The 25,289-nt window shown below is 39.2% G+C and overlaps 1 protein-coding gene and 1 long non-coding RNA gene across 20 annotated transcripts in view; one reads left to right on the plus strand and one right to left on the minus strand.

Moving 5' to 3' along the window:
• The window catches only part of PHLDB2 (pleckstrin homology like domain family B member 2), a 228,114-nt gene that overhangs the window by 169,288 nt on the left and 33,537 nt on the right, over positions 1 to 25,289 (minus strand). The window lies entirely within an intron of this gene.
• The window catches only part of LOC309659947, an 83,855-nt gene that overhangs the window by 16,222 nt on the left and 42,344 nt on the right, over positions 1 to 25,289 (plus strand). The window contains exon 2 of one of the 7 annotated variants that reach the window (XR_014263050.1): positions 209 to 276. The exons of the other annotated variants lie outside the window; for them this stretch is intronic. This is a non-coding gene — a long non-coding RNA (uncharacterized lncRNA). The remainder of the gene's footprint in view (positions 1 to 208; positions 277 to 25,289) is intronic. 7 annotated transcript variants of the gene reach the window in all.

Raw genomic sequence — 25,289 nt, forward strand, 5'->3', positions numbered from 1 at the left:
AAACAGGAAATGAATATTCTAAGGTATCGCGGAATACAGCAGAGGCACCATAGGGATATTGCTAGTTATTCTGGATTCTCAAGCAAGACCTGAGATACAAGGGCCACTGGGGAGATATCAAAGAAGATGGAGAGAAAATGAGGAACCTCTTGGAAGGAGCTCTCCCCTCATTCTTTCTCTCCTCTGCTTTGTGCTACACCCCTCACAGTCCAGAGCTTCTGGAGTCAGAGTGCAGCCTCCACTGGGTTAACACCTTGGTCCATGTGGTTCCTGTGTGTAAGTCTCATGTCTATGGCACCTGAGAGAGAACTTGTGGTGCTCTGCAAATTTCTGGGTGGTAGCTTGATAGACTGGGAAATGCCCTAGGTAGGAGCCAGAAGTCTTGATGTTAGACTCAGAATTCCACTAACTGAATTTGTGTGTGTGTGTGGCTGTGTTGGGTCTGCGTTGTTGTGCGTGGGCTTTCTTTAGTTGCGGCGAGGGGGGCTACTCTTCATGCGGTGTGCGAACTTCTCATTGCAGTGGCTTCTCTTGTTGCAGAGCCCGAGCTCTAGGCACGTGGGCTTCAGTAGTTGTGGCACGCGAGCTCAGTAGTTGTGGCACGTGGGCTCAGTAGTTGTGGCTTGTGGGCTCTAGTGCTCAGGCTCAGTAGTTGTGGCGCACAGGCTTAGTTGCTCCGTGGCATGTGGGATCTTCCCGGACCAGGGCTCGAACCCGTGTCCCCTGCACTGGCAGGAGGATTCTTAAACACTGTGCCATCAGGGAAGTCCCTTATGGAATATTTGATCTTTAGCAAGTTAGTCACTCTCTCCATCTTGGTCTAGTTCTTTAAAAAAATTTTTAAAATTGAGCTGTAATTTACATACTACAGCATCCACCCTTTTTAAACTGTACAATTAAATAGTTTTTAGTATATCACAGAGTTGTGCAACCATCAACACATTCTAATTTCAGAACCTTTTAATCATATTAAGAAACCCAAAACACCCATACCCATAAGCAGTCACTCCCCATTCCTTCCTCTTCCCAGCCCCTGACAACCGCTAATCTACTCTCTGCATCTTTAGACTTGCCTATTCTGGACATTTTATATAAATGGAATCATACAATATGTGGTCTTTTATGTCTGGTTTCTTTTACACTGCATAATATTTTGTAGTTCCATCCAAGTTGTAACATGGGTCAGTACTTCATTCCTTTATGTGGCCAAATAACATTCCGTTGTGGTTCTTTATTTAGTCACTCATTCATCTGTCATCACTCACTTTTAGTGAACACCTATTGTGAACCAGCCTTGTCCCAGGCTCTTGGCGCATTGATTCATGTTTATTCATGTTTATTACATGAATAAATGAAGGCACACATTTATTCATTTATATAGACAAATCATTATAAGAACTTCCTATCCCCTCAGTTAAAAAAAGTTTAGGTTAATGGATTATTTATGAGTTTTGTAATTTTGAGAAGTGTTTGTCTATATAGGTAAGGGTTGAGTATACCAACAGCCTTGTTAGAAGCATGCTTTTCCTTATTCTGTAGGGCTTTTTCTTATTGTAATCATTTTTTAAAAGCAGCATTATAAATTCATCTGTTTTTTATAATATGCAAAAATGAAAAAGTGAAAGGCAGAATTCATGACCCACTCTATTGCTTAAAGGCCTGGATTATTTAGCTATTTGAGCAACTGCTGCAATGTGATTTTATACATTTCTTAACACAATTTACAATTGTGCACAGGAAAAATTTAAAAAGCATTATCCGCTATACATGATATTGGCATTTCCAGTTGAATTGGTATTTGTTCTAAATCTGAAGAGCACAGGGCATGAAACAGGGCCTGAGGAGGTCTGGGTTCTTATTTACATTCTGACTCTAGAGCCTTCTAGGAACTTAGGTAAGAGGAAGGAGTGAGGCCTGCATCGCTGGCCTTAGGACCATGTGGTAGTTGCACAAGGCCCCGTGCTCAGAAGTGCACAGCTTGATTTAATGCTTTGTTGTAGCTGTCTTGAAATTCTTTTCTTTTTTTTTATAAATTAAGCATCGTAAGTACAGATGCCATCTTTTTTTTTCCCCATTAATTAATTAATTAATTAATTTATTTTTGGCTGTGTTGGGTCTTCGTTTCTGTGCGAGGGCTTTCTCCAGTTGCAGCAAGTGGGGGCCACTCTTCAACGCGGTGCGCGGGCCTCTCACTATCATGGCCTCTCTTGTTGCGGAGCACAGGCTCCAGACGCGCAGGCTCAGTAGTTGTGGCTCACGGGCCCAGTTGCTCCACGGCATGTGGGATCTTCCCAGACCAGGGCTCGAACCGGTGTCCCCTGCATTGGCAGGCGGATTCTCAACCACTACACCACCAGGGAAGCCCTGTCTTGAAATTCTTAATCATTTTGAACAAGGTGCCTTGTAAATTATGTAGCTGGTCCTGGAGGGAAGGAAGTGTCTACTCTGTACTGATCACTTAATCTGAACCCCAGCCCTTGTTGTTTTAAAAAATAATGTTTCTTCATTTTTAAAATAGGAGGGTTAGACTTATTCTTTTAAGGTCACCTCTACGTCTAAAATTGTCTAATTCCAGGTCACGTAAAATGTTCTAGTGAAGGTAGTGGCGTTGTACCAACTATTCCTTTTTTTTTTTGGAGATTCATCTTAATTGTTATGTTTTCCTAGAAATCTTCCTTGATCCAGTGTAATTTAGTAACTTTTCTTCTGTGTCCCACTCCCCCTTTGCATTAAGAACTTTTTGGAACAGGTTATATAGAGTAAAACTAGTTTCTATCTCTCCCACTTCATTTCATGCTCCTTAAAATCAGGTACTTTGTCTTAATCAACATGTAACTTGCAAAATGCTACATATGCAATGCTGTGTCCATAAAGGTAGGTTAAATGAATGATTAGCTGAAAGACTAAGGATCCCATACAATTTTGATTTTGAACTTAAATTTAGAAGGAACCTTAAAATCACTATTTTAACAGATTTCTGTAAAGAAACCTGAAAGTGGTTCTTAAAATAAGCAGGATTAAAGAGTCCAGTAGCAGAAATGAAAATTCAGACTTGCCAGCACATAATATTATTAGAGATGGCGCAAGCTAAGGCAAATGCATAGCCCACAACAATAACTGGGGTACAGAAACTGAAGATACACAGTGAGAAAAGAAGCCAGGGCATTTTCCCAAGTAACTTCAATCTAAAAGCACTCTAGATTTAAACTGATATATGTGTATTAGTATAAGAATCTAATAACAAAAAGTAATACCCATTCATGATTAAAAGATAATCAGAAGGTACAGAAGAGTATAAAATTAAAAAAGTAAAAGTTCTCTTCACCCCAAGCCACACTTTCATTTCCCAAAAATATCTGCAATAAGAGTTTCTTGAATATCCTTCCAGAAATGCTATCTGAATAGTATATTATATAACTTTATTTTTGTACAAATAGGATTCTATTTATGCATAGTTTGTCCTTTGCATTTTCATTAATAATATTTCTTAGCCCTTCTCCCATGTTGGTACTTGTAGATTCCCCTTATTTTTTTTCAGGAGTGTATAATATTATATCTCATAGATTGGACATGCTTGATTAAAACAACCCTTTCTGATAAACATTTATGTTGTTTTCAATTATGGGAAATTACATGAAAGCACAATGAATATCTTCACATAGGAATGCATCCACAGGATAAATTCCCAGCAGTGAGACTGCTTGAAGTCTCTCTGATTTGATATGAAGGAAAAACTAATTCAGTTACCAACTTAATGACTTAGAGGCAACTACAAATATACTTGTTTATTCTTGTCCTAGAACTGTTTTTAGAAACATTTTCCAATGGGTACGACTTTTTTTTTTTTTAACAGAGTAATTCCTAGTTTTCAAAAAAATAATTTCTAAACGATCAGTCTGTATACTTTTAAAGACCAGCTGAAATTTTCTGCTTCACCAAAGTGAAGAATTGGGGGGTAGGGGTGGAGAGGTGTTATGGAGGAGACTTGGTGAAAGGGGAAAGATTGCAGGATGTCTCCCAAGAGGCTGATTCTTCTTAAAGTTGATTAAGTGCAAGGACAAATATTCCTCACTTTCTGCTTGGAAGTAAATACGTATTTATTCCTGACATATGTTCCTATTATTCCAGTTTGTAAGTATATTTGCCAGATTTATAGCAGTCTCCCAAGCATCAAAAAAAAAAAAAAAAAAAGCCACAGATAGGAAAGATGAAAAATGGCACAGATTGTAGCACATATAGAACTAAGGCATTTTTGCCTTTGTCTCATGACTGACTGTCTCATGGAATCCTTGCACATGGATTGAATTGCTTGCAAGTATGTCAGTCAACAGTAATATGAAACAGAAAGGCTGTAACAATGGTTGGGTTGGGCCTCTTGTTACTCAGTTTCTGAACTGAGAATTAGGAGAGGGTGGGGCTGTTCAATAATCCACAACTACTGTAACTACTGTGTGTGTGTGTGTGTGTGTGTGTGTGTGTGTGTGTGTGTGTGTGTATCTGCCTAAGTAGAACTTAAGCCACTCAAGGTTCCATATCTTTCTCTTTCATTCATTAATTTCTTCAGTGTCTACTATTCATCAGGCACTAGAGATACGTGGTCAGGGCCGACATGTAGATAATGATGAATTGTGAAACTACCAAAAAGGATAATAAAGGGTATAAGGAGAAATGGAAACAGGATCACTCATTTAGATTTTGGAATCAATGAAAGACATCTCTGAGGGAGTAGCATTTAGCTAAGACCCAAGGCATAAGCAGGAGGTAGACAGGAAAAGATTTCAGGCAGAGGGCTAGACTAAGCCTGCGGTAGTGAAGAGCCAGGGAGAGTTTAAAAACAAAGAAAGAAAGAAACAAACAAAACTGTTTGCGTCTAGCACCTAGAGAAGAGCAGCAGGGAATAAGGCTGGATGGCTTATAGGCCTTGTCCTTGATTAGGATTTTTAATTTGAATACATTATTATTCGTACTGTTTCATATCTTACTAATTAAGGCTGTAACACAATCCGATTTGTGTTTTTAAAATCTCCCACTGGCTGCTCTGTGGAGAATACATCTGAAGAAAACAAGGGAGGTTTGTTTATATTTGTTGTAACAGTCCACATAAGAATGATGGTGGCTTGAATTAGGTGACAGCAAAGGAGCTGGAGAGAAGTGGGTAGATTTTTGACATACTTTGAGGGTATGTTCACTAGGACAATGTCATAACACCTCTGGAATTTTTTGTAAGGTATCAGTTTACTTTGTCTTCACTACTCTAGACTCTGGAAAGACTGAAAGATAACCCCTCAGGTAAACAGGCCTTAATGACGACCAGGCAAACTGAGGCAGCCTGAAGGATAATCCAAGAGGGAGAGGAGCTCCAAGGGTTGGAGGAGGCGGTGTGGGTGGGAAAGAGCCTGGGCTCTCCCAAGACTTGAAGATGTGTGGAGGTGAGTGATTTTATTGAATACACATTTTATTTCAAATAGATATGATGGGGGCCAAGTTCTGCTCTCATGGGGCTCACTGAAGATGGACAGATCTTTGATGGAAGCCCTTGTGGAGGCCAGTGTGATAAGCCTCAACGATAGGTCCCCATCCCCAGCTTTCCACAGAGAGAATAGAGGCAGCTGCATGCACATGGACACAAGCTTGGACCATGTGCACTTTGGCGATGGACTAAATTTTCTAGTTAGAGTATCATCTCCTTTTCAGCCATTTCTATTCTCCTGCCATCTTTGGGAGGGAAAGGGGCTCTTAAACATTGCTGAGATGCAATGTCTCATGACTGGAGGGCAGAGGCCTAAGCATATTTATCTGATTTAAAAATAAATAGAGGGCTTCCCTGGTGGCGCAGTGGTTGAGAATCTGCCTGCCAATGCAGGGGACACGGGTTCGAGCCCTGGTCTGGGAAGATCCCACATGCGCGGAGCAGCTGGGCCCGTGAGCCACAATTACTGAGCCTGCGCGTCTGGAGCCCGTGCTCCGCAACAAGAGAGGCCGCGATAATGAGAGGCCCGCACACCGTGATGAAGAGTGGCCCCCACTTGCCGCAACTGGAGAAAGCCCTCGCACAGAAACGAAGACCCAACACAGCCATAAATAAATAAATAGATAAATACAAGTATATATATTCTTATTTATATACCTGACACTTCTGGCATCTTAAACAAAAACCAGACATTAGTTGCTACTGTTAATGATGATAGTGATGGACAGCAGGCAGTTTTTAGAATAGTACTGGCAAATACATTTGGAGAAAATGTTGCTGAAAGGGGGCTGTGGCTGGAGTAAGCAAGGAAACAGCTGCAGAGCAGGTGGTTCTCTTCACATCTGGAAGTCACTAAAAACAATGGTAATAGAGACATTTCATATGGTTCCACCCCTCAGCCTAGTGCTATATAGGCCGTGCTTCACATCCCATCTTCCAGCAGCAGACCAAAATAGGCAGGCTTTCAGCAAAGACGAGACCGGTAAAGGTGGACCAAATGCCTCACCATTAGGGGATCGGGGACAGAGGTTCCCATTTCATTCCATACACCGTGGCCCAGGTGCATTCAGTCCAATCGTTTTAGCGTTACAGAATAATTCAGGACACTGTGAAATTGGCACTCATACATTTTGGTGGGAATATAAATTGTTTAATCTTTCTTGAGGGCAGATCTGGTAATATTTCTATATAACCTTAAAATGTGCATTTCCTCCCCTATCCTCATTGGAGATGAATTAATGGCAATCTTGACTCATTACATATACATGGTCTTCTTTTGTTTGTTTATTTCCTTGTTTGTTTGTGATAAATCCTTAGAATGCACCACCCTAAACAAATGCTCTTATCTTGATGATAACTGACCTAATAACCATAAGGTCTCTGGATTTCTTCCTATTGCTTCCCTCCTCTCTGAGGTAACCTGAATCTCATATTCATCATCATATAAATGCTTTCTATTTTATACAGATTTTTTGGGAGGATTCGTATTTCTAAAATTTTATTTTTGGTATATATGTCTATATATACACATGTAAATGTGTGTATTTAATCTTTACAAAATTATTTTTTAATTTAATAATATATTGCTAAGATATCCATAGTGTTGCATGATACTTCGATGAACTCATTTTGGCTGCTGAATTATACCACATTGTATACAGCACAGCTCATTCATGTCCTCTCCTTTTGATAGGCATTTGGGTTGTGTTCAATTTTTGTTGGCTCAACCCAAACATCAGAATAGAAAGTAGTCAAAAGGTATAAACAGGCATTTCAAAGGAGAGGAAAAAAAAAAAATATATATATATATGGCTAACAAAAATATGAAATGGTATATAACATCAACAGAGATCAGGATGTGTAAATCATGATTTTAATAAAATAGCATTTTACAACCATTTGATTGAAAAACATGAAAAAGTCTAACAGGACCAGGTGTCAGAGGGGCTGTGGATCCAGAGCGTCACTTTTACATTATTGGGGAAGTTTGAGTCGGCGCAACAATTTTGGGAACAGTTTTGCATTATCTCTAAAAGGAAAGCATTCATCTACCCTATGACTAGGATGACTATCTATACATTGCCTAAACCAAGACACTTTTTTAAAAAATAATTAATTAATTAATTTATGGCTGCGTTGGGTCTTCGTTGCTGCGCGCGGGCTTTCTCTAGTTGCGGCGAGTGGGGGCTACTCTTCGTTGCAGTGCGCGGGCTTCTCATTGCGGTGGCTTCTCTTGTTGCGGAGCATGGGCTCTAGGTGCACGGGCTTCAGTAGTTGTGGCACGTGGGCTCAGTAGTTGTGGCTTGTGGGCTCTAGAGCGCAGGCTCAGTAGTTGTGGCACAGGGCTTAGTTGCTCCGCGGCATGTGGGATCTTCCAGGACCAGGATTTAAACCCGTGTCCCCTGCATTGGCAGGCAGATTCTTAACCACTGCGCCACCAGGGAAGCCTCAACAAAGACACTTTTGAGAATAAAAAGGGTCACTAAAAGGGTGAGTCCCTGGGTCAGCAGAAATTAACTGGGACCGCCTGGGAAAACTGAGCCATATGGTCCTTTATCTAAGACCTGGAAAGTCCACTCCCAGGAGACATGTGTTGCATCTATTCCATAGGAGTCCTGCATGGAATGTTCAGAGCAGCCTTCTTCATGTGAACAAAATCCTGTGCAGAGCCTTTCACTCAACAAATGCAATATCTTGGAACTTATTGTAAGGAAAGGATACTGACTAAGAACAAATATTTATCGACTATGTCATTCATCAAAGTATTTTTGTAATACTGAAAATCTGGAAACTATCCAAATATTGACAGTTCAGCCTTGGTTAAATGATTGTGGTACATTCATAAAATGGATTATTAAGCAGTCATCTAAGATTAACTGTATATATAAAGAGACCAAGAGGTTGTATTTTACAGCATTAATATTCATGGATTCCTAGGAAACGTTTAATTTTTTAGTTTGCTTCTCTATATTATTGTGCTTTCTTACAATGTTTGTTTGCTTATCTATCTAGAAGTGAAAAGAAGCAAATCAAATGAAAAAACAAATCCTGTCATAGCAGAGGACTATTTGGTCTGGAAGCTGTTCTGTTATTGTTGCTTTCATTATATGTCATTTCATCCAGAGTGCCCTGGATAGGCAGCTTTTCTTACACTATGCTCACCTCACCAAACAAAAGTTTCTACTGCATCCATGAGAGGTTATCTCTCTTCATCAAAACACCACGGCAAATGTTCATTGCAGCTCTATTTACAATAGCCAGGACATGGAAGCAACCTAAGTGTCCATCATCGGATGAATGGATAAAGAAGATGTGGCACATATATACAATGGAATATTACTCCTCCATAAAAAGAAATGAAATGGAGGTATTTGTAGTGAGGTGGATGGAGTTAAAGTCTGTCATACAGAGTGAAGTAAGTCAGAAAGAGAAAAACAAATACAGTGTGCTAACACATATATATGGAATCTAAGAAAAAAAAAAAAAGGTCATGAAGAACCTAGTGGCAAGACAGGAATAAAGACACAGACCTACTAGAGAATGGACTTGAGGATATGGGGAGGGGGAACGGTAAGATGTGACAGGGTGAGAGAGTGGCATGGACATATATACACTACCAAATGTAAAATAGATAGCTAGTGGGAAGCAGCCGCATAGCACAGGGAGATCAGCTCGGTGATTTGTGACCACCTAGAGGGGTGGGATAGGGAGGGTGGGAGGGAGGGAGATGCAAGAGAGAAGAGATATGGGAACATGTGTATATGTATAACTGATTCACTTTGTTATAGGGCAGAAACTGACACACCATTGTAAAGCAATTATACTCTAATAAAGATGTTTAAAAAAAAAAAAAACACCACGGCTTAGGTGGCCACAAACATAAATTAGTTTACTGTCATAGTCTGTCTCCTTAATTGCAATCACTCAGCAACCCACTGAGAAAGTCCTAACACCTTAAATGCTGTGAAGAGGATGTGAAGAGACTATTATGGGGATTAGAAACTTCTGGAAGGTAAATACTAAACTTTTCAAGGACTTTGAATGCTTGGCTCCTTGTCAGAAGAGAGACATTTACCTGAGGAGTTTGAATAAGTCTGTTTAGAAAGGAGACATTCAGAGCCTGTCTGGAGTCAAAGGGCAACAGAGTGAGTCCCCATTTCCTACAATAGAAGGAGTTTCTTGCTTGGCCAATCTCTAGATGGAGAGTTGTCTTTATTTCTGATGAGGGAAGCTGAATATTCAGGCTATGGTATAAGGCCTTCAGAATTATGAAAACCTGGGGTATGGCCTATTTCTGGTTATGAATAAACACTAAGAGGCTAGGCTTCCACCTCCTGGTGGTTGACTCCGCTGAAACACCTCTGAGGCAATGGTAAGATCCAGGGAAGTTTGAAGCCTCCTGTCCACAACCCACCTCCCCGCCCAACCCCATTAAGCTCCTCAAGCTCATGGAGACACCACAGCAGCTATTCTAGTGATGGAACGCCAATCCAAAGTTCTGAAGTGGTCTTAGCTGGATAGACTCTGACTGCCCAGATCATAGACTTCACAATATGGTGGTGGTGATCATCAAAGAGGTCATTGCTCCCAAGATCTTTTGGGGACTCCGTCTTACATTGCTCAGTTGGCTAAAGGTAAGTGTCAAACAAAAACACTCAAGGCACATAGCTCCTGTGATGGTAGCTTGACCAATCTTGGCACAATTAGCAATCATCACCAATATATTAACCACTGTTTATTGATGGAACCCCTATAGGGTCAGACATTGTATGCATAATAAGTACATAATTCACATTATCTCATGCAATTTTTAACAACCCTACAAGGTAAGCTATTATCATTTCCATTTTATGGATGAGAAAACTGCATCTCAGAAAGGTCAAATAACTTTCCCAAGTCCACAAACCTAGTAAAGAAATTTGAACTCAGGACCATCTGAACCCAAAGCTGTACTCTCATTCACTACAAGACATGGCTTCCCATGTGTATATGGTAGAGCATTTAATTCTTTCTCTTTATTTATGGAGAATATACTTATATGTACTTAGAGCAAAACTACTTTATTCTTTATAGCCTTTAAAATCATCCAGACAGGAGGATATATGCTAATTATGTAACCAAATATGAATGCTGTTTCCTTAATTGTTGGTTGACCAAATGACTACCTAGTTCCAATAGAAAGTGTATTATTACACCCTCTAAGAAAGGGCTAGTAAGGAGTTCTATTGAAGACAGCAATCTTTTCTTCAAAGGAACTCCTAATCTGATGCCAGGAATCTGATAGAACCTTGAACTGCATTCAAGGTTGTTGTTTAGCCTTTGTTGTTTAGCAGAACCCTCTTTGGTTGTGAGGAGCATTGCTTTGTCCAGTGCTTTGTTCTAAAACCTGCAGTGATGATTGGGGAAAATAGAGTTAGTCTGCAAAAGAGTCACAGACAGATTTGATGTGTAAACCTTGGTGCTGCTTTCTCACCAATTTGACTCCAATGAGGGGAAGAACCTAATGTAGCTCTCATAACAACACTTCTTTGCCAATGATCTTGCAATGCTTTCTCTCTGCCAACGAGGAAAGAAGGAGTTCTCTATTGAGCATCTACTATCTGTCTGCTGGGTGCTTTCTCATAGGTTATCCTTTTAATCTTTAAAGCATCTCTATGTGGTAGGTTTATCCATTCCAATTTTACCACCTTACCTCGGTCTTTTTTTAGAGAGAAAGAATAATAGGTAGCTAGAGTGGAGAAGTAAACAAGAGAAGAGTCAAGTAAATGTTTTAGAGGTGCCTTTTCACTTAGGGAGTATCAAATTAATGTCATTTAAAATAATAGTGACATATATTTTCTCTTCTTGAACTTTTTTCTAACCTTTAGAAGATGAAGACCTTGACATTAAATAGCAGGACTAATGCCTACGAATTTGAGTTCTACTTCTGACCTGGCCAAGTCTATCTGGATGTCAGTCTTAGTTTTCTGTCGGAGGAGGGGAGTCACACAGATCTATCCCCATGGCTTTCAAAAGACACAAAATAACACCTATCCAAATCACAGTTTTGAAATTATATTGAAAAGAAAAAAAGCATAGTGATTCTCTCTCTCCGCTAGCTTCTTTGCCTAAGGTCCTTTCTCTTGTTCTTTAACCATATCTAAGGCTAAAATATCCGACCAACTGTCTTCCTGGAAACCAGTGACCTGCTCGGGTCAGAATGCATGAGGTGATCATATTGGTTTAAGTGAGAAGCCTATTTGTGACCAAGAGTCTTGGTCCATTTTCCATTCATGCTTCCATTCCTGTCTTTGCCAGATTAGAAGACTCCTAACCATCTATTTCTAATACACTTAGAAAAAAATTACTTCCTTATTCTCATAGGTTTATTTTGGGGGCCTACAAAGTCTATGTTTATTTAAAGACCGTAGAAAAAGAAGAATTTGGTGTACATTTAACTGGATGTTTTATTTTAGAGAAATATGCAGTAGGGTTGGATCCACCCCAAAATAGCCTGGGTGGGCTGCCAGCAGCTCTACCCTGGGGTGGCACTTTCTTCTTAGCTGTGTCTGTGGAATGCCTCCCCTTTCTCCCATGGGTGCCTACATCTTCTTTGAGGTGAGGTGGACCGGAAGGGAAATGGTAGGGCCAGAAGCAAGGCCCAGAGAACAAGGGAAAGTCTAGAATCAGCCCAGGCTGCCAGCCATGTTTTTGGAAATGGATACAAGCAAATGGAGCATACAGTTCCAGCTTGAAAGTGCTTTAATCAGCGGCATATGCTTGGCCACAGTCACACACGATGACAAGTCAGGAAGGGTCTGTGGATGACACTGAGGGGAGAACCCTTACTTCCAGCCTTTGAAACCCAAGAAAGTATCCAAAGATAAAGAAGAATCTTTCACTTATAGGGATCACTTGATTTTAAATTAACTGCTCTCTAAAGAAATTCTGATAGCATAGCATGCTATAGAGAATATAATGAATACCCACATTGGCGAACTATTGAGCTGTTTAAATAGAGAACACATCCACCTTGAGAAACTTGAGATCACAAAGATAAGAATTTCTTAAGATATGAAAGCAATCTAAGTTTCCATCAACACATGAATGGATAAAGAAGATGTGGTATATATAGACAATTGAATACTACTCAGCCATAAAAAAGAATGAAATTTTGCCATTTGCAGCAACACGGATGGACTTGGAGGGCATTATGTTAAGTGAAATAAGTCAGACAGAGAAAGACAAATACTGTATGATATCACTTATATTTGGAATCTAAAAAAATAACAACTAGTGAATATAACAGAAAAGAAGCAGACACACAGGTAGTATAGAGAACAAACTATTGGTTACCAGTGGGGAGAGGGAAGGAGGGAGGGGCAAGTCAGGGGTAGGGGATTAAGAAGTACAAACTATTAGGTATAAAGTAAGCTACAAGGATATATTGTACAACAATATTTTATAATAACTATAAATGGAGTATAACCTTTAAAAACTGTGAATCAGTATACCATACACCTGTAACCAATATGGTATTATACGTCAACTATACTTCAATAAAAAAATAATAAAAAAGAGAATTTCTTGGAGTTTCTCAGGTTATACATGGAGTACTTAAAGGCCCAAGAGCTCAGCTCCAGTAGTCATCATAAACAACAAGAAAACAGGAGGACTAGGATATTCCTGAGGAATGGGAGAAACAGCCACAGTCTGAAGTATGATATCCTGACGGTTTGTGTCCTTGTCTTCTCCATGCTGATTCATATGAGGTCATTGGTTCCACCTCTTGTGGATGCTATCCGCTTACACCATACATCAAGGTCATTGATCTATTCATATCTTTTCTTCTGGCCCCAGGAAAACTCTTAAGACTGTTTACTTCCATTCTTTTCCTTATTGCATTTCTGAGCGATCTCTCTAGGGAGACCCATAGTAGACACAGAGGCCTGGCTTGTCTTGGGAAGTTCTTTGAGATGGGGGAGCATTTGTCAAGTATCAGCTATCTTCTAAGGTAGTCGTTCTCAAAGTTTGGTCCCTATACCAGCCGCAGCATAACCTGGAACTTACAGAAATACAAATTCTTAGGTACCACCTCAGACCTATGTGAATCACAAACTCTGGGTTGTGAGTCAGCATTCCATGTTTTAATAAGCCCTCCAGGTGATTCTGAGACCACTATTCTAAGACGAGCTTTTCTCCCTGAGCTGCTGCATACCTGGGGTTGTGTTTTTATTTGAAAACTAGTAGTGGGAGAAGCAATCACATGTGTCAGGATCCTGTTGAAATGTTCTGTTCTGTCAGCTGATGTATTTTCTCTTCCTCTGTTCTTAATCAGGTACTGCCAGGTTATTCCTAATGAAACAAAACCTGGAGTTTCATAATGTGGGAGTCTGAGGGCTTAGTGCTATACAAAATATAATGTGAGAATCCTGCCCCAATAGTTTACAGGCTCTAAGAGGCAGATCATATAACTATCTTTGCAAAGGTCAACTTTAGGTACTAGATAAGCCACATCCCAGACATCTCTTGTATCAGTACACTTTGCCAATACAACCACAGAGGTATCATTAGACCCTTCCCTAAAACAAAATGTGCCTTTACTGAGCAGGTTGCTAAAGCATAGAAAAGATGTCCCTTTGAGTTTTATTTATACCATACTATGAAATCTTAGATGAACCAGCAGTATGGAAAATGTCCACAGAAGGTCATTGTCAGTAGGGATATATAGAAGCTGTTTGTGGTTTGCTTGATTGAGACTCCAGAGGCATCTTTAAACTTAAACAGGCAGTTGTGCTTGAGTCTTTGACTTGAGCCTTGGAGGCATTGCTCAGCATCTGTCTTTATACAACTACTGGTTAACCCTGGTGAAGTGGGTATGGCAGGCTAGTCTTCTGATTCAGAAGCATGTGCAAGATGTAGAGCTGGAAGAGTGTTTAGACACTGTCTAGACCTACTGTTTAGAGACTTCCTAGAAGATGCATGCCTTTGAACCTATGGCACTTAAAGACACTCCACAAAATTATCACATTGTGTTGTAATTGTTAGTCTACTAGACTCTCATCACTACTAAGCTGTGAGGTCTTTGAGAATGCAGACTTCATTTTAATCAAGTTTGAATCTCTGGTAACTAGCATAGTGCCTGGTACGCAATAGATTCTTAAAAATTTTGATTAATAATGAATGTATGAATCTTGGATTTAACCTCTGGATCTGCTTGTAGTGGCTCTCAATAAGATAAAGCATTGAAATGATTGAGGTTTATTAGAATAGGCATCTGGGTTTCTATTTGGAAACCTGGTTATGTAGTTTATTCCACCTATTTATTAAACATGGAATTATAGCATCTTGGACTTTGATGGGATCTTTAGATTATCTCGTAACGATATCTTCCTTCACTTCACTCATTATAGAATGACAAACCGTAGCCCAGGCAAGATAAGCGATTTGCCTAAGGTTCTATTGCTTATTACTGGGTGGTGAGGTCTGAGCTAGTACACAAATGCCCAAAGTTAAGGCTTCTGCTCTTCAGTTGATGCTCTGTCTTATCTTCTCAACTTAAGTCATTTTCAGAACTCAGGCCTAAATTTCTGAAAGGAATAAGGGTTACTTATTAGGCCATTTTCTTCAGGCAGGTCAAACATAGTCCAGAATGGTAAAATCTTAGATTTTGGGAGGGCCTTAGAGATTTTTGGTCCAACCCAGGAAAGGATCTCCTCTACAAACTTCCTGATAGAATGACATTTAGTCATTGTTTGAAATCCTTTAGTAGTGGGAATGTCAATACCTTATTTTTGAACAGATCTAATGGACACAAAATTCTTCCTTTTATTTAAGTGAAGTAAGCATTGCTATACATTTTAATGCAACAAATGCTGACATCTAGAACTACACAGAATGAATCTAATATTCTTCATGGCAGTTGTTCCTAAATCTGAATATAATTTTCATCATCAACATTAATCTCTTCTGCAAGCAAAACATTCCTTGAATTTTTCTCCTAAAACCAGGGTTTCCAGACCTCTATCATTCTGTTGGCCCTTCTCTGATTGTCCTCCAATTTGCCAATATCCTAGTTTAGATGTAAAACCCAAAACTAAATATTTTAGATGCAGTCTAATGGATACAGAATGCAGTAGAATTGACTTCCTTTTTCGTGTGTCCTGGATTTTTGTTAAGGAAGTTTAAAATTGCATTAATCTGTTTGTCTGCCTCAGTACTTGCTTCTTGTTGTGTTTTACGTCAGTTAAAAACTCCAGGTCTTTTTTTGAGTGGGGAAGAAAAGATTCCTATTATATTCGATATTCTTAAATTCCAGATGGATTAAAAATGTACATGTAAAAAAATAATAAAAGTACTAGAGAAAAATATTATATTTTATTTGGAGATTTGAGAAGATATTTTAAGTTTGACTTCCAAGACATAAGTCACATAGAAAAGATTGCTATATTTTGTTAACTAGAATTTATAACTTCAATATGGAAAAAATCATAAATAATATTAAAAAAAAGAAAACTGAGAAATATGTTTGCAAAAAATATGATGGGGTTAATAGACTTAGTATCAAATGACATCTTGTGAATCAACTAAGATAAACAAAAGAAAAAGGCCATGAATAATTGAAAAACAAAGAAATAAAACGGCCCACAAGCATGTGAAGAAATGTTCAAACAAATTAGCTACCATAAGTGTGGGCAAAATTAGACTGGTAAAAATGAAAACAGCCAATATCCTATGTAGAAAAATATCTGGTGAAACTGGGTTTCTCACACACAATTGGTGGGACTATATGTTTGTATTAGTTATTTTAGGATAATTTGAAAATGATAATAAAAGCCCAATAAAGCAATAACCTTTCTTCTTCTTTTTTTTTTTTTTAAATTTATTTATTTTATTTTTATTTATTTTTGGCTGCGTTGGGTCTTCATTGCTGTGTGTGGGCTTTCTTTAGTTGTGGCGAGTGGGGCTACTCTTTGTTGTGGTGCGTGGGCTTCTCATTGTGGTGGCTTCTCGTTGCGGAGCACGGGCTCTAGGCACGTGGGCTTCAGTAGTTGTGGCAAGTGGGCTCAGTAGTTGTGGCTCGCGGGCTCTAGAGCTCAGGCTCAGTAATTGTGGCGCACGGGCTTAGTTGTTCCGCGGCATGTGGGATCTTCCCGGACGAGGGCTCGAACCCATGTTCCCTGCATTGGCAGGCGGATTCTTAACCACTGTGCCACCAAGGAAGCCCTCTTCTTTTTTTTTTTATAAATTTATTTATTTTATTTTTATTTATTTTTGGCTGCATTGGGTCTTTGTTGCTGAGCCCAGGCTTCCTCTAGTTGTGGCAAGCGGGGCCTACTCTTCGTTGCAGTGCACGTGCTTCTCATTGTGGTGGCTTCTCTTGTTGCGGAGCACGGGTTTTAGGCACACGGGCTTCAGTAGTTGCAGCATGCAGGCTCAGTAGTTGTGGCTCGCAGGCTCTAGAGCGCAGGCTCAGTAGTTGTGGCGCACGGGCTTAGTTGCTCCGTGCCGTGTGAGATCTTCCTGGACCAAGGCTCGAACCCATTTCCCTTGCATTGGCAGGAGGATTCTTAACCACTGTGCCACCAGGGAAGCCCAACCGTTCTTCCTATGATACCACTCTCTTAAATTTATCCTAAGTAAAATATTAAAGATGTGGTAAAGAGTGTCATTATAGCATTAATTATCATATAATAGGAAAAATTAAGTTCTAACAGTAGGGGATTGGTTGAATAATGAGTTCAATGTCCAAAGTTATAAAATTGATGTTATAGAAATATATTTACCTCACAATTTAATGAAGTGAACCAGTATGTTACAAATTAGAGTGGCGACATTTTTATAATTTATGTGTGTACGATACATACGTACTAAAATTGTACTGGAAATTAACACACCACAAACACAGCTCTTCTCATCTTTTTGTTCAGAAATACTAGTTTTATCAGTCAAAATAGGTTAGGTTTTGTTGCAGTAACAAATAATCCCAAATCTCAGTGACTTAATACAACACCCAAACCTCAACAACAAAAGATTAGTTCTTGCCCATGCTACCTACCAACGCAAACTATGAGAGGGGGCCTGCTCATCATACCCACTTAAAGACACAGGCAGATGGAGGCTCCAGAAGCTTCCATTGTCACTGAGGCAGGAATAAAGGATAGGGCAACTTGAACACACTGCATGACACTTCTGCTATTTTATAGAAAGAAAATCACAAGGCCATGTCTCACTTCAAAGGGAGTAAAGAAGTGTAATCTTACCAATGAGCTTGGAAAGAGCTGCAGTTTTTGCAGATTTTCTGATGACTACCACACTGACAGTTTTTTCTTCCGTTTGCTTGTTTGTATTTTCTGACTTTTCTAAATCAACCTATAGAATACTTGTTTAATAAAAATTCCTGTTCAGACATGTGTCCTTAATCATAAGTTTGTGGAATGTTGACAATTAAATTTATTGCCAGTTAAAACATTTCTCAATCTTGATCTTGATTTTATTAATCAACATATTTTCTCTCCCAGCTTGGTGCTTTTGGCAGTTTTAAAAAACGTCAACTAAATCATCATCGACATGATACCAGGCAGGGTGAGCCCTATGACATGCCAGAGAGACTACTCCTTCCAAAGTACATGGATCCACTAAATAATTCCCTTTAATAGATTTGTTCTATCAACTCTGAATCTACCCCACTGTGTTTTCATATAGGCCTCAGTTTACCTTCTGGTTCTTAATGATATGATAACAAACTTTTATCAAAAGTTTTACTGAAATAAAAATTGAATTCCTCTTTGGTATTCACCTGATGTAGTGTTTTCAGTGTGACGAAACTTAATTTTAACCAACTCCTTTGGGACCAAGCCAAGATATTCTGACCCGAATACCCACAAATTGGTGATTTAATGTTCAATTCTAGAATCTTGCTAAAGATCAACAGCAAGCTTATTAATCTCTAAATCAGAAGGACACTTTTCTGTCTCTGGAATGCAGGTACATTCATAGTTATACATGTTTCTCTCAAACGTTTTCTCTCCCTGGGAGTTCCCTGATTGGTCTGCAAGTTTGTTCAGAATAATCTGTACCCGAAGACTTGAACACACTTAAAGGAGATGTTTTGTGTTCTCTCTTAATCTTGCTCCTGCTTCAGTTCCTTCCTAGCAATGCTCGTTCTATTCTTTCCTTTTAAAGAATTTGTCACTACTAAGAAAAGGAGAAGTAAATTTCCAAAACAAAGTGGACATTTTGGATGTAACTGCCTGTTGAGTTGTTCCATTTCAGGGAGAAGTATTCTAAGCAACGGTGATCAAGAGTTAACTCTTCTACTATTACTCAGTAGAGGATTTGCACATATTCATTGGAGGGCTCCAGGAATCTCCTCTTGAACAGTAAGGATTTTCCCATGACCTTGATGCTGAAGCCACAGACCTTAGAACTCCCACAAACACAGTTTTCTAGAAATAAACACGTAAAGCAAGAATTCTCAAATTCTGAAGGCCAGAGTGCATTGGAATTTTAGAAAGTGCTATCCTGGAATAGCCACTGGGGACAGAAGAGGGGAAAGCAGATAGGAACTAAGAAGAAAAATGAAAAACAAAACCGGAAGTAAGACAAAAGTATATGTAACACAAGGTTAGTTTGTAAAGATTAATTCAAACTATGTAATAACATGCAAATATATATAGATAAATAGATAGCCTTAAAAAAGGATGCTGTCGGGCTTCCCTGGTGGCGCAGTGGTTGAGAATCTGCCTGCCAATGCAGGGGACACGGGTTCAAGCCCTGGTCTGGGAAGATCCCACATGCCGCGGAGCAACTGGGCCCGTGAGCCACAACTACTGAGCCTGCGCGTCTGGAGCTTGTGCTCCCAACAAGAGAGGCTGCGATAGTGAGAGGCCCATGCACCGCGATGAAGAGTGGCCCCTGCTTGCCGCAACTAGAGAAAGCCCTCGCACAGAAACAAAGACCCAACACAGCCAAAAATTAATTAATTAATTAATTAATTTAAAAAAAAAAAAAGGACACTGTCTATAGAAATATTTCAAAATTTTCCTTCTCTCCGAATAGGCTGAGAACAAGAACAAATCTCTAGATACCGTCTTAAATGTGCTAAGCACTTGTTTAAAATGGTGCAGAGTAATATTCCATTGTACATATGTACCATATCTCAGCCAATAAAAAGGAACGAAACAGTGCCATTTGCAGAGATGTGGATGGACTTAGTGATTGTCATACAGGATGAAGTAGGTCAGAAAGAGATAAACAAATATTCTATGATACCACTTATATGTGGAATCTAGAAAAATGGTACAGATGAGCTTATTTGCAAAGCAGAAATAGAGTCACAGATGTAGAGAACAAACTTATGGTTACCAAGGGGAGAAGGAAGGGGTGGGACAAATTGGGAGATTGGGACTGACATATATACATTACTATGTATAAAATAGATAACTAATGAGAACCTACTGCATAGCACAGGGAACTCTACTCAATGATCTGTGGTGACCTAAATGGGAAGGAAATCTAAAAAGAGTGGATATATATATACTGATTCACTTTGCTGTACAGAAGAATCATTGTGTAAAGCAAATATACTCCAATAAAAAAAATAATAAAATAAAATAAAATAAATTGGTGCAGAAAGTAGAGAGTCATTGCCTTCATGGAATTTACCATTGATCAGAAAGACAGACAATCCCTGAGCAGGAACAGACGTGTCATAATAGTCTGCCAGGATCAATACTTGGTGCTACAGAGGCTCCAACAGGAGGTCACCTAGTTTAAAGGAGAGTAGGGAGCACCAGGGCAGGGCTGTCTGGCATAAATGATGTTTAAACTAAAGCCAAAAAGATAAGCAAGAATTTGCTATGGTGAAAAGGAGGGTGGAGAGCATTCTAGCTTTAGGAATAATAAGAACAAAAACTTAACAAAATCAATTGACTATAAGAGCTTGAACTTGAGTTCTTGAGCTCAAAGAGTGGTCACCATTTCTGGGGCCTCATGCAGGCACAGAACATCTCTCGTTTTTCCCACTGGGGAACAAGAGCTATGGATTAGCTCAATGTTTGACACAGTTGCCGGGAACTTGGCTTCCTTTCCAAGACTGACCATTTAACTTAGAATAAGAGGTTCCATATTTACCTAAGTAGAAATCTGGACATTTGTTATCAAGTGCAAAGGCAGTCATTGCCTATCTCCAAATTCTATTATTATTGTCACTTGGATGCCAATTGTGAGTTTTATCTTTATAATTTGTCTCTCTCCTTCAAATCTTCTCACCATATCTTGGTCCTGGTCCTCAGATCTTGTTCCATTCCTGAGATACTAAATGAGTAAACAGAGCTTTTGCCTGAGGGAGATAGAATTAAGTCATTCTTCCCTTGTTTAATAAATTCAAAATAGGCAGGTTGCACCATAGCTCTTTGACCAGAGTAGTTTGGTGCTAGAGGAGATACTGTCTCGGTCTACAGCTGCCACCTCAGACTTCAAATACAGAAGACTGTATTTCCTCTGCACTAAAGGGAGTATTTGAACTACTTAAGAAAAGCTTGCAAAGTTCTCTTGATTCTTTTCTAAATTTAAAAAAAAAAAAAAAACGCTCAAAACTTCCGTGCTTACGAATTTGAGAGTTGAGAGTGTAGGGAGAAAGGAATGCACCTGCATAACAGAAGCTGAAGAAAATTCTTGCTTTTAAATTGAAACATATTTGGAAGATTACTGATCATTTCTACCATCCACATGAGGCTGATCTTTTTGTGACTACCCACAAAGGAGGGATTCAGTTGTGACTTGACAAAAATACTTCAAAAGTAGAAGCAAAGGCTCCTAGAAGAATGGGCTCTTGGGAAGAGGCTGTTGTCATTGGGGAGGCCTGATAAACCCCCCAAATTAAGTTCAGTACTGGGGCAAACCATGAGTATTCCAAACTCTTCTGGCAACCCTGCCTTAGGAGGGCCCTTGATAAGGAATTTGTTACAAAATTTGGAAGAAAAGGGGAAAGATAGAAAAGGATGGGGCTCCATGTGGGCTGGAGTTGCTGGAAAGAAGTTTTCCTGGGAGTGTCAAAAGAGGTTTGGGTCTGAGGAAAGCACGTGGAGAGAGACAAGGAGATTTTAAAAAAGTGATCACCATGATCAGTAGATTTCCTTTATAATTCTTCAGAAATAAGAAGTTATTTTGAAATATTTTTAAGAATTAGACTTTTATTTACTTGTGATATCACTGTCACTGTGCCACAGGAATGTCAGCTTGAATCATAAAAGCTGAAAAATGACTTCAGAGCAAATTCCATACATTATGATGATGACAGAGATAATACCAGTGGAAAGATTCTAAGTAACTACACAAATGTAAAGGATGTTAATCACTCATTCATTGATCAAATACTTACAAGCATCTGTTATGTGTTATAGCTCTATGCTTGACCCAGGGCGGAAACCAAGATTCAGTATGTGTAGGGAAACAGACAGACAATCTATTTGTGAGGACACAGATAATCCTTGATTAACACTCAATTAATATACACACATATAAAAACATTTATCAACATCCCTTATAGATTTTTGTCTCTACTTCTGTTGCCATTGCTTCAATCAGGCCCATTCCCTTGCTGTCAAAGCTACGAGTCGTGATTTTACCTGAAGAATCCCTCTGAGATGAGAGGCAACCCGAGTTAGAACTAAAAACGTGCTTCTCCTTTAACATGACACTCTTCAACATGATTCTGAGATGCTATAGTTTCTAGTAATGTATAGTATGAAGCCAACATTTGAGAACTGACTGTGACAAATATCTGACTTATAAATAAACTTTTAGCCCACATTTTACACTAGGCACATGTCAAGAGTCCTTGACTCCTGTCTCCACATATAAAATTTACAGAAGGGGTATTTCAGTATATAAGCAGAGGAGGATCTGGGTCAGATCTTTTTCAAGATTATAGACTTTGGGAAACTGAAAGCTTGTAGATAAGTAATCGGTGAAAACTGAAGCAGAAATGTCATATTATATAACAGTGGTTCTCAAAGTGTGGTCACTAGACCAACAGCATGAGTAACACCTAGAAACTTGTTAGTGCTTTCCCAGACCTACTGAATCAGAAACTCTGGGAATAAGGCTTGGTAATCTGAATTTTATAGACCCAATCAAGTGATACTGATGCCACTAAAGTATGAGAACCACTATTGGAACAGTAGCCAAAGAGAGGCTGCATGAGTGACCTAATGGACACCATGGAAGATAAAGTGAGTCACTGAGGAACTCTGTGTGAGGAAAAGAAAATTATAGGGAAAGGAGAATGGATCTGTTGGCAGAAAATAACCAAAGAGAAAGCATGATCTCCATAGATTCCTCAGTTCCATTTTTTACCCAGGTATTGTCTACAAAATTGTTATGTTTTCTTTAGGGGTTCAGCATGGATCTTTGGGTTTCTTAGGACCAAATTGGCCTGTCTTAAGCCCTGGGTAGTAAGTAGAGATGCTCTGTACAGGGTACTCTAAGGCCATGGACACCATGATGAGAGCTGAAGCACATTTCACATGAGACCATGAATTGTCTCCTAATTTCACTGAAACTGGTCAAATACAGTGTTCTAGGAAGGGCAACTTCAGAGCCCTGAAGCTGGATTGGACATTTGACATATTTTCTAGAATCCTTAATACAGCCCAGTGAGGTGGATCTATAATACTATCTGTATTAGTTGGCTAGAGCTCTCATGGCAAAGTGCCACAAACTGTGTGGTTTGAACAACAGAAATTTATTGGCTCACCGTTGTGGAGATAGAAGTCTGAAATTAAGGAGTTGGCAAAGTTGGTTCCTTCTTAAGGGGCTGTGAGGGAAGGATTTATCCCATCCTTCTCTCCTTGGCTTGTAGACAGCCATATTATGTTCACATGGTGTTTTTTCTGTATGTGGGTGTGTGTCTAAATTTCCCCATTCTATAAGGACATCAGTCACATCAACTTGCGCCCACCCTAATAATCTCATTTTAACTTGATTGCATTTGTTAAGATCCTATCTCTAAATAAAGCCACACTAGGAGATATTGTGAGTTAGGATTTCAACATACAAATTTTTGGGGGGACATCATTCAATCCATAACAGTATATACCTATTTTCAAAATGAGAGGTTATATGACTCCTTCAAGGAAGTGGGTTGGTTGTGTGATGGAAGGCAAACCCAGAGCTCTCCACAAGATTGTGCTGACTCCTATGCTTATAAAATATACTTTCTAAGGCTTGTCAAGTTGTCTGGATTTGCCAAAAGCCAGTCTATTTACCAGGAAAAAGGGAGAGCAATGATGTAGAAGAACATGTAACATTTATACTTGGGTAAAAAAAACATTTCACATCTGAAACTAGTTGAAGGATTTAGCACCTGTGACTTTTGCCCAGTCGAATAGTACCATACATTTCTTTGGAGGGGGATCAGATGATGTGATAGGACTCCTATTTCTGTTCCATTGTGTTAAACAGATGGCATCAAACAACACGTTGTGAATATGATGCGTACGGCGGGGTGAGGGGGGGTACCACAAGCCAGCATCCTTTTGAAGAAAAAAGAAACGTGGCACATAATTGAAGGAAATCACATAAAGATGAACAGAGAACGAAAGAACTGCTTTAGTAATCTGCAACCAAAGTGCCTCTGACCTCTTTGTTCTTCTAAATATTCGCCTTTGAGAGAGGACTGGTCTGATTTATGATACTGTACTAAATGTCCCTTTGTTAGAAAACAAGAGGAAAGAAATACTCAAATTATATTCTGCATGTTTTGGATTGTTTTACAAGGTAAAAAGAAAGAAAGAAAAGAAATAAGCATAAATCCTTATTTAGGAAATCATAATGGTTCAATTTTAATCATTAATTCCTTATTAGTATTGTATAGTGGAGATCTCTTTCTCTAGCAGAGATCTCTTCCACTAGCAAGAACCACTGTCTTCATATAGAGGACTCGTTTTCTCAGGACTTCCTGTGGCAAATACTGCTGCTTCTCATAAAGCCCTTCTGTCTGAGCTTCCTGTGTCCTCGCATGTGACTGCTTCTTGGCTTACCTTTCTGTCTTCTCTTTTTTATGCTGCTTCGTGGCTTTTCATCTTTTGGCTCCTAAACTGTACACTCTTTCCAAATTTTCTTAGCTTGACCATAAGCTCTTTAAGGCTAAGAGTCTATCTTCTATTTCCTTAGTAGTATACAGGCATACTTCGTTTTATTGTGCTTTGCAGATACTGTAGTTTTTTTTTTTTTTTTACAAATTGAAGTTTCGTGACAACCCCGCATGGAGCAAGTCTATATACAGCATTTTTTCCAACTGTATTTGCTCACTGCATGTCTCTATGTCATGTTTTGGTATTTCTCATAGAATTTCAAACCCTCCACCAGCAAAAAGATTATGATTCACTGAAGGTTCAGATGATGGTTAGCATTTTTTAGCAATAAGGCGTTTTTAAATTAAGGTATGTACGTTTTTTGAGACACTATTGAAACAGGAGGGAAGGGGGCAGAGAACAACCTTTAAAAGAATGAGAGAGTCATAGGACATGACAAAAACTGGTTAGAACCAACTAGGTCCAAGATGACAGAATATTCGACTTCCAGGGGACCTTGAGCCTCATCATATGCTAATTATAATACATTAGCATATACTAAATAACACATCCACCAGTGCCATGACAGTTCTGAGCCTAACCATAAAAGGCCAAAAAGTGGGCTATGGCCCAATTCCTGGAAATCTCTGCCCCTTCCCTGAAATAATTGGGATAATCCTCCCATTCATTAGCCTATGAAATTATCCAGCCCATGAAAACTAACCACCCCATGTTTCGGAGCGTCTTGCCTTCTGAGATGG

This window comes from Balaenoptera physalus (assembly GCF_965194825.1).
Source record: "Balaenoptera physalus genome assembly, chromosome: 4".
Lineage (NCBI taxonomy): Eukaryota > Metazoa > Chordata > Mammalia > Artiodactyla > Balaenopteridae > Balaenoptera > Balaenoptera physalus.